Source organism: Diceros bicornis, chromosome 11 (assembly GCF_020826845.1).
Source record: "Diceros bicornis minor isolate mBicDic1 chromosome 11, mDicBic1.mat.cur, whole genome shotgun sequence".
Lineage (NCBI taxonomy): Eukaryota > Metazoa > Chordata > Mammalia > Perissodactyla > Rhinocerotidae > Diceros > Diceros bicornis.
Genome location: NC_080750.1, coordinates 33,492,788 through 33,499,359, shown reverse-complemented (window position 1 = coordinate 33,499,359; position 6,572 = coordinate 33,492,788). Strand labels below are relative to the sequence as shown.

Genomic DNA, 6,572 nt, shown 5'->3' with positions numbered 1-6,572 from the left:
TTCTCAGCATTCCCTGAATGCATAGTCAAGGAAGCCCACAGTAACACCAGAGAAGTCACTATTATTGGGGAAAAAACTGAAATGAGTAGAAACAAAAACAGTCTACAAACTTTTAGTTTTCCTGAGCAATGTACTTATAATGAGGAACCAGCAAGTACTAAAGACACACGTAAACAGTTTGAACACACATTTGAAATCATGATTATCATGTCTTTAAAGTGAGACTATTTACCATATGTCCCTAAAAACAGATTTTATCCATTATCTTTGAAAATTAGAATCTATATTTATAACAATATAGTGATAGATATAGATGTTTAACTTACTCATTTTTTGAAAGAAAAAGTATACTAATCCTTGTTTCTAATGTGTACCTGACCCCTTGCAGCATATACAGTTTTGTTCTCAAATTAAATTAAAATTTCCATGTGCCAGTGATAGCAACCACAAATGAAAGAAAAACTTAATACCTATGGAAATGTATAAAATTAATTATGTCTTAGATGTATATATATTTTTATATATGTATATATCAACAATGGCGCTGAAATAGAGAAATCATAAGATCTTAGAACAATCATAGGCAAAATTTTAGGCATTATTTATGTAGCATGTACAAGCCCTTGAGCAGTCTTCAAATTTTTCATTTTCTTTGGTTTCTTAATACCACTATTGGAAATATATCCAAGAAGAAATAATCTGAAATGCCAAAAATAAAGTTTTGGCCATAAAAAATAGTAAAAATTTGCAGAAATGCAAACATGCTAGATTTTTTCACCTGACCCACTAGATATTGTCCACTTTTTTCCAGCCTGCTTTGTGCAATGAGAGGCAGATCTGTTTAGATTGCATCAATGGACCCCTTCTACTCTGACTTCCAGTTGTGTCTAGCCAATGGGAGGCACAGGCAGGGGAATAATCAAGAGGTGGGAAAAGAGTAAAGCTGAGTATTTACTGCCATGAGTCTCTGCTTTTTGGATCTCCAGGGGTTGGCTGGTTTTCTGTGCCTCTCGACCCAAGGCCTTAACTCCAGACAGACAGCTCACTCCATACAGCTTTCCCTCCACAGGCATTATTGCTTGCTCCAGAGTATTACACTATCCCTTTCTTGTTTCCCTAAACCCTGCCCATATCATTGGAAATTATGCCTCTATAAAAATCTTCTGGTGAGGATACAGAGCAACAGGAACTCTTTCTTTCTTTGCTGGTGGGATGCAAAATGGTACACCCACTCTAGAAGACAGTTTGACAGTTGCATACAAAACTAAATGTAATCTTATCATACAATCCAGCAATCACACTGCTAGGTATTTACTCAATTGATTGAAATTTTATGTCTAGAGAAAAACCTGTACATGAATGTTTATAGCAGCATTATCTATACTCACGAAAAACTGGGGGCAATCAAGATGTCCTTCAATAGAGAGATTAACGCACCATGGTACATTCTTACAGTGGGACGTTATTCATCAATAAAAAGAAATGAACTATCAAGCCACAAAAAAACATGGAGGAACTTCAAATGCATGTTGCCTAAGTGAGAGAAGCCAATCTGCAAAGGCTACATACTATATGATTTCAATTATATAACTATATAATATTCTGGAAAGAACAATACTATAGAGAGTAAAATGATCATTGGTTGCCAGGGTTTTGGTGTGGAAGAGGGTTGCATAAGTGAATCACAGGAATTTAGGGCAGTGAAACTATTCTGTATGGTACTGTAATGGTGGGTACATTACATTATGCATTTGTCAAGCCCCATAGAATTTTACAGAACAAAGAGTAAACCTCAATGTATGCAAATTTTTATACATTATTTAGGAGGTCAAGGGATCCCAGGCTGGAATGCAGACTGTGACGAAAGAATCTAACTATATTACAAGTGAATGAAGCAATCTCAGTGAAGAGGGTGGGGGAGAAAGTTGCTGACCCAAGTAATTTTGGAAATGAGTGTAATCTGTAAGACTAAAGGCAAAAGGGGTTGCACATCAGCCCTGTACTCTATTTGATCAAGTTGTTTCCTACAGGAGTAAAGGTCAAAAATTCTGATACTGCTATGTATATATCCTGGAATTTAACAATTAGATAAATGGTTAGTTGATGGTGGGAGCCAGGTTTCTCACTGTTGGAATGAGAATTTACAGATAGGTGATGGGAGGAGTCTAGAATAATCCATGTGGTAATGGATGTCTTAGAATCAATAAAGAAACAACCTGAATAATGGAAAACAAAGACGAATATCCTATCATCTGTGAAACCAGGGAAAAGCCATAACCCCAAAGCCCAAAATTTGAGGACAAAAAAAATCTTTACTGATCCTGTAGACGGGAAAGGCGAAAAGTCATCAGCTTTGGAGTTAACTAAAGTGAAGTAATAAACTGTAAGTAACTAAACAGAAAGCATCAGATGCGTGGAGCTTGTCAAGAAGTCACAGGACAGAAGGATCTGCCAGCTAGTCAGTGCCCACTGTGGTTGTCATCACTATCATCTTTATAGTAGTCTCTGCTGTCACCTGGACCATGGCAAATTTCATCAATCAGCTCCCTAGATGTGCCTCAGTTAAATATTATGGTTCAGCATCAGGAGGAGCAGAGCTGCCAGGAGGGTACTTGAGCCTCCTGCAACACCTGTGGCCGTGATGGGACCACCCCCAGGAGGTAACTCTGCAACTCTCCAAAGATAAATACAAACTTATTGGCTGCTATGTGGGTAACATAACGGAAGATGTAGTCCTGGTAAGAATTTATGGCAATAAAAGTGAACTGTTAGTCGACGAGACGAGGAAGTGAAGAGTTTTTGAGTGTTGCAAGCTCATGGCTGTGCACCACAGCTCTATTATACCTTTAGTAATGAACTATGCTATAAATTTATACAGGAAAAAGCACTGGATCGAAAATGTGTCTGCAACTCAGCCATTTTCAGGCTAATCACTCATCAGCTTGCTAAAATTCAAGCCATTCATGCCTACAATGGTTGGATTCTCAAATCTAATCTATGGCCAAAGATGGAAGATAGTCTCTCTCGTTCCCACAGGATTTGCAGATAAAGACATTAATAAAATGTTCCTAAGCAATATACCAAGCCCTCAGGTTCTTCAGGAGATGACTTGTTTCAAGATTCTTTCCAACCTGAGATCAGCAATGGTGCTTTGCCATAATGACCTAGTGTGTCGGAATAGAATCTTCAATGGGAAACAAGGTGAAATACAGTTAATTGATTGTAATATTCTGAATACAACTACCTGCTATGTGTTATTAAAAATCATTTCGATGAATTTATAGGTGTGAGTGATGTAGATTCTAGTCTATCCAGATAGAGAGCTCCAAGGCTAGTGCATTCCTGCCTTGAAACCTACAAAGAACATAAGGGCTTTGAGACAGAAGTTACTGAAAGGAGGTAGAAATACTCTTCATTCAAATCAGTCAGTTTGAGTTGGCTTCCAATTTCTTTAGGGATTGTGGGCTCTGATTCAAGCCAAATATTCCACTATTGAGTTTGATTTCCTTAGGTATGAAATTGTTCATTTTAATCAATACTTCAAATGAAGCCTGTTGTTACTACATTACAAGTGCTTAAGTAAAGAGGAGATTTAATTATTCTCAGGTAGCTGAGCATTCCTTGTATATCTTTTCTTAAGAAATTCTGAACAGTCAATATTAGTTAGAATTCTGCTATTCTATTTGGTTATCTTGCTTTACAAATTATGCCTTTAAACAATCTATTTTTTAATAGATTGAATGACGTCAAGAAATATGCCTACCGCTATCAGTACGTGGAGGAATAGAAATTTGTCAGCTTTGCAAAAAGCTGTAAAGATATCAGTTTAATCCTTTCTTTGATAATTTAATCTGTTATATGTAAGTTATTATAAATTTAACATGATTCTGTGACTGCTTTCATCTGTTTTATCTGTCTGTTGAGTGTAGGCAATGAGAATGTTCCAGAGTAATTTTTTGTTTTATTTTAATAGATTAATTTTAGTAAACATTCTAGGTGTTTAGTGTAAACATTTTAATCTTTTTTTATTTTGGTGAGGAAGATCAGCCCTGTGCTAACATCTGCCAATCCTTTTTTTTTTTTTTTTTTTTGCTGAGGAAGACTGGCCCTGGGCTAACATCTGTGCCCATCTTCCTCCACTTTATATGGGATGCCGCCAAAGCATGGCTTGCCAAGCAGTGTGTCAGTGCGCACCTGGGATCCAAACCGGTGAACCCCAGGCCGCCGCAGCAGAGCACGCGCACTTAACTGCTTGCGCCACCAGGCCGGCCCCTAAACATTTTAATCTTAATGATCTGTAAGTAAAATGAATCATTTACTCTTGAAAAGTCAGTCTCCTGTATAGACAATTTAGGACGTTCATGTAAAAATATCTGTTTAGAAAAGTGAAATACTTTTACATTCTATGTTGGTGGTACATCTTTTTTAACGGAATATTGGAAAGCATTTCTTTTGGAGGAATATATCTTAGATTTAAGTTATCCTTTCCTTGTAGAGTCTGGCAGTAGAAATTAATATTTAAATATAATCCTGGAATAGATAGGATTATTTAATGCTATTAGAATCTGTATTAATGTTTTCAAATACTAAATATAGTCATTTAAGTTACAAATTTCAGTTTTTAAAATTTTACTATGCCAAATTGTTTCTAATCAAAAATTTCCTTACTTATTGAGATATTCTAGGTTTTGTTTGTTATTAAATAGTAATTTTTATTGCTAATTTTTGAAACAAATGTTGCAAGTTTATCATGCTTGGGGACAAGTAAATATCATTCAGATTAATTCTTTTTTCTCTCTCCAATTTCATTCCTTCATTTTGGCTTCATGTTTTAGTTTGGTTCTATATCTTTATAGAGTGATAGTCAATGATTACTTGATACATGTAAGTTCAGAGAAGTATATTGAGGCGGTTAAAAGGATTAAATAAAGACCATTTAGGACATTGATCTTGTGTACCTAAAATCTGATGGAATAAAATGTGAATTAAGCAGAAATACTCATGATAGAAGGGCTTCTGTTGTTTTGTTTTGTCTTATTTTTAAGTATATTTTTTATTTTGTTCGGGGATGAGAGGGAGGCAATTATTATATGGAAGGAAGTAAGACCTTTGGGATAGATAAGTAGACAGAGAGTTTCAAAAATTGTTGTGTAGAGTTTAATAGTCACAGTTAACGTTAGTCTGAAAACTAGGCTGACAACCTTTGCACTTTGGTCACATAGGTGCCCATGTACAAAGTTGGCTTAATGGATCTGCTTATTCAGAATAGGCAGCCACAAATTTATTCCGTGAGAAATCTTATGGGGAATTGGATGTATTATTCCAAATGACTTATATTCTTAGACAAGAGCTTTAAAATACTTGGATTGTTTCAAGATGTTTAAAGCTAATAATGTAAGTGGAAACAGTTAAAGGCCATTTTAAATGATAAATTCTAGTTACAGGAATAGAATCTTAAAATCTGTCTGCATCTATAATAGTGTTAGACCAAGATTTGTTTTCTACTTCCTCAGTGTTGTGAATGTTTGCTTTTGTTCTTTTAAACTGTATTATTATAGGAACAATGGAATTTTGCCTAGCTAATTAAAAGAATGGACTCAAACAATTTTTATAGTGTTAGGGTGAACTTGAAAATGTGATTTTGCTGGAATTTTCATCTATGGTTGGAACTTTCTTTTTTTTTTTTTTTGCTGAGAAAGATTTGCCCTGAGCTAACATGTGTTGCCAATCTTCCTCTTTTTTTTTTTTTATATGAGCTGTCACCACAGCATGGCCACTGACAGACAAGCGGTGTGGTTCCACGTCCCAGAACCAGGCCCGGGCCACCGAAGTGGAGCATGCCAAACTTTAACCAGTAGACCATTGAGGCTGGCCCTGTGGTTGGAATATTTTTATAGAACCATGAAGAATACGTAATATTCTTGATTTTTTTGCTTATCAACCTCTTAAAGTACAACAGTATATATCTTGGAGAACTATGGGAGGGGAGAAACTCATTTGTCTACCCTATTCTGTGTTCTTACTTCAACTCATTTTCCATGGAGATTCCCTGGGCCATTGCTGGTAGACTGTGCACGGCTGCCAGCTGTAGGCTTTTTCAGGGAGATTTGTGTAGTAGTGAATGTAATAGGGAATAAGGGCTCTCACTCTAGCACTGGGAGTATGCAGTGGATATTAGGAATGAGTGAGATGTTTAAAATATTGCCTCCACTCTTTGGTGAGATTTTGGGTGTTTCTGATGTTGAGATGCTCTTACTTCCTGTACAAGTTTTGGGATCATGGTGCAAGTTAGTAATAGGGTTCAGAATTGTTTCTCTTTATATTGACCATTTAAGAGATTCTAAAGGAAGATATTTCTCAACAGCGTTTTCAAAATATCCCTCTAATTTGTCTTGTGGCTTGCTGAGACATCTGTTGCCTTCTTATGTTAAGCTAAGGAACTTGAATACCTTACCTAATAACTCAACTGGTAGTAAGCTCAATTTGTAAATATGAAAACGATTGTTAGAAGTGGTTTTCTTGTATAATCAATGTTAGTCAATAGACCATAGTGGCCTGGATGCTTTTACAAG

At 36.0% G+C, this 6,572-nt stretch overlaps 1 pseudogene; it reads left to right on the top strand.

The window, feature by feature from the left end:
- The first annotated feature begins 854 nt into the window (after positions 1–854).
- Positions 855–3,583, top strand: LOC131411180 (ethanolamine kinase 1-like; annotated as a pseudogene).
- Positions 3,584–6,572: the final 2,989 nt, after the last annotated feature.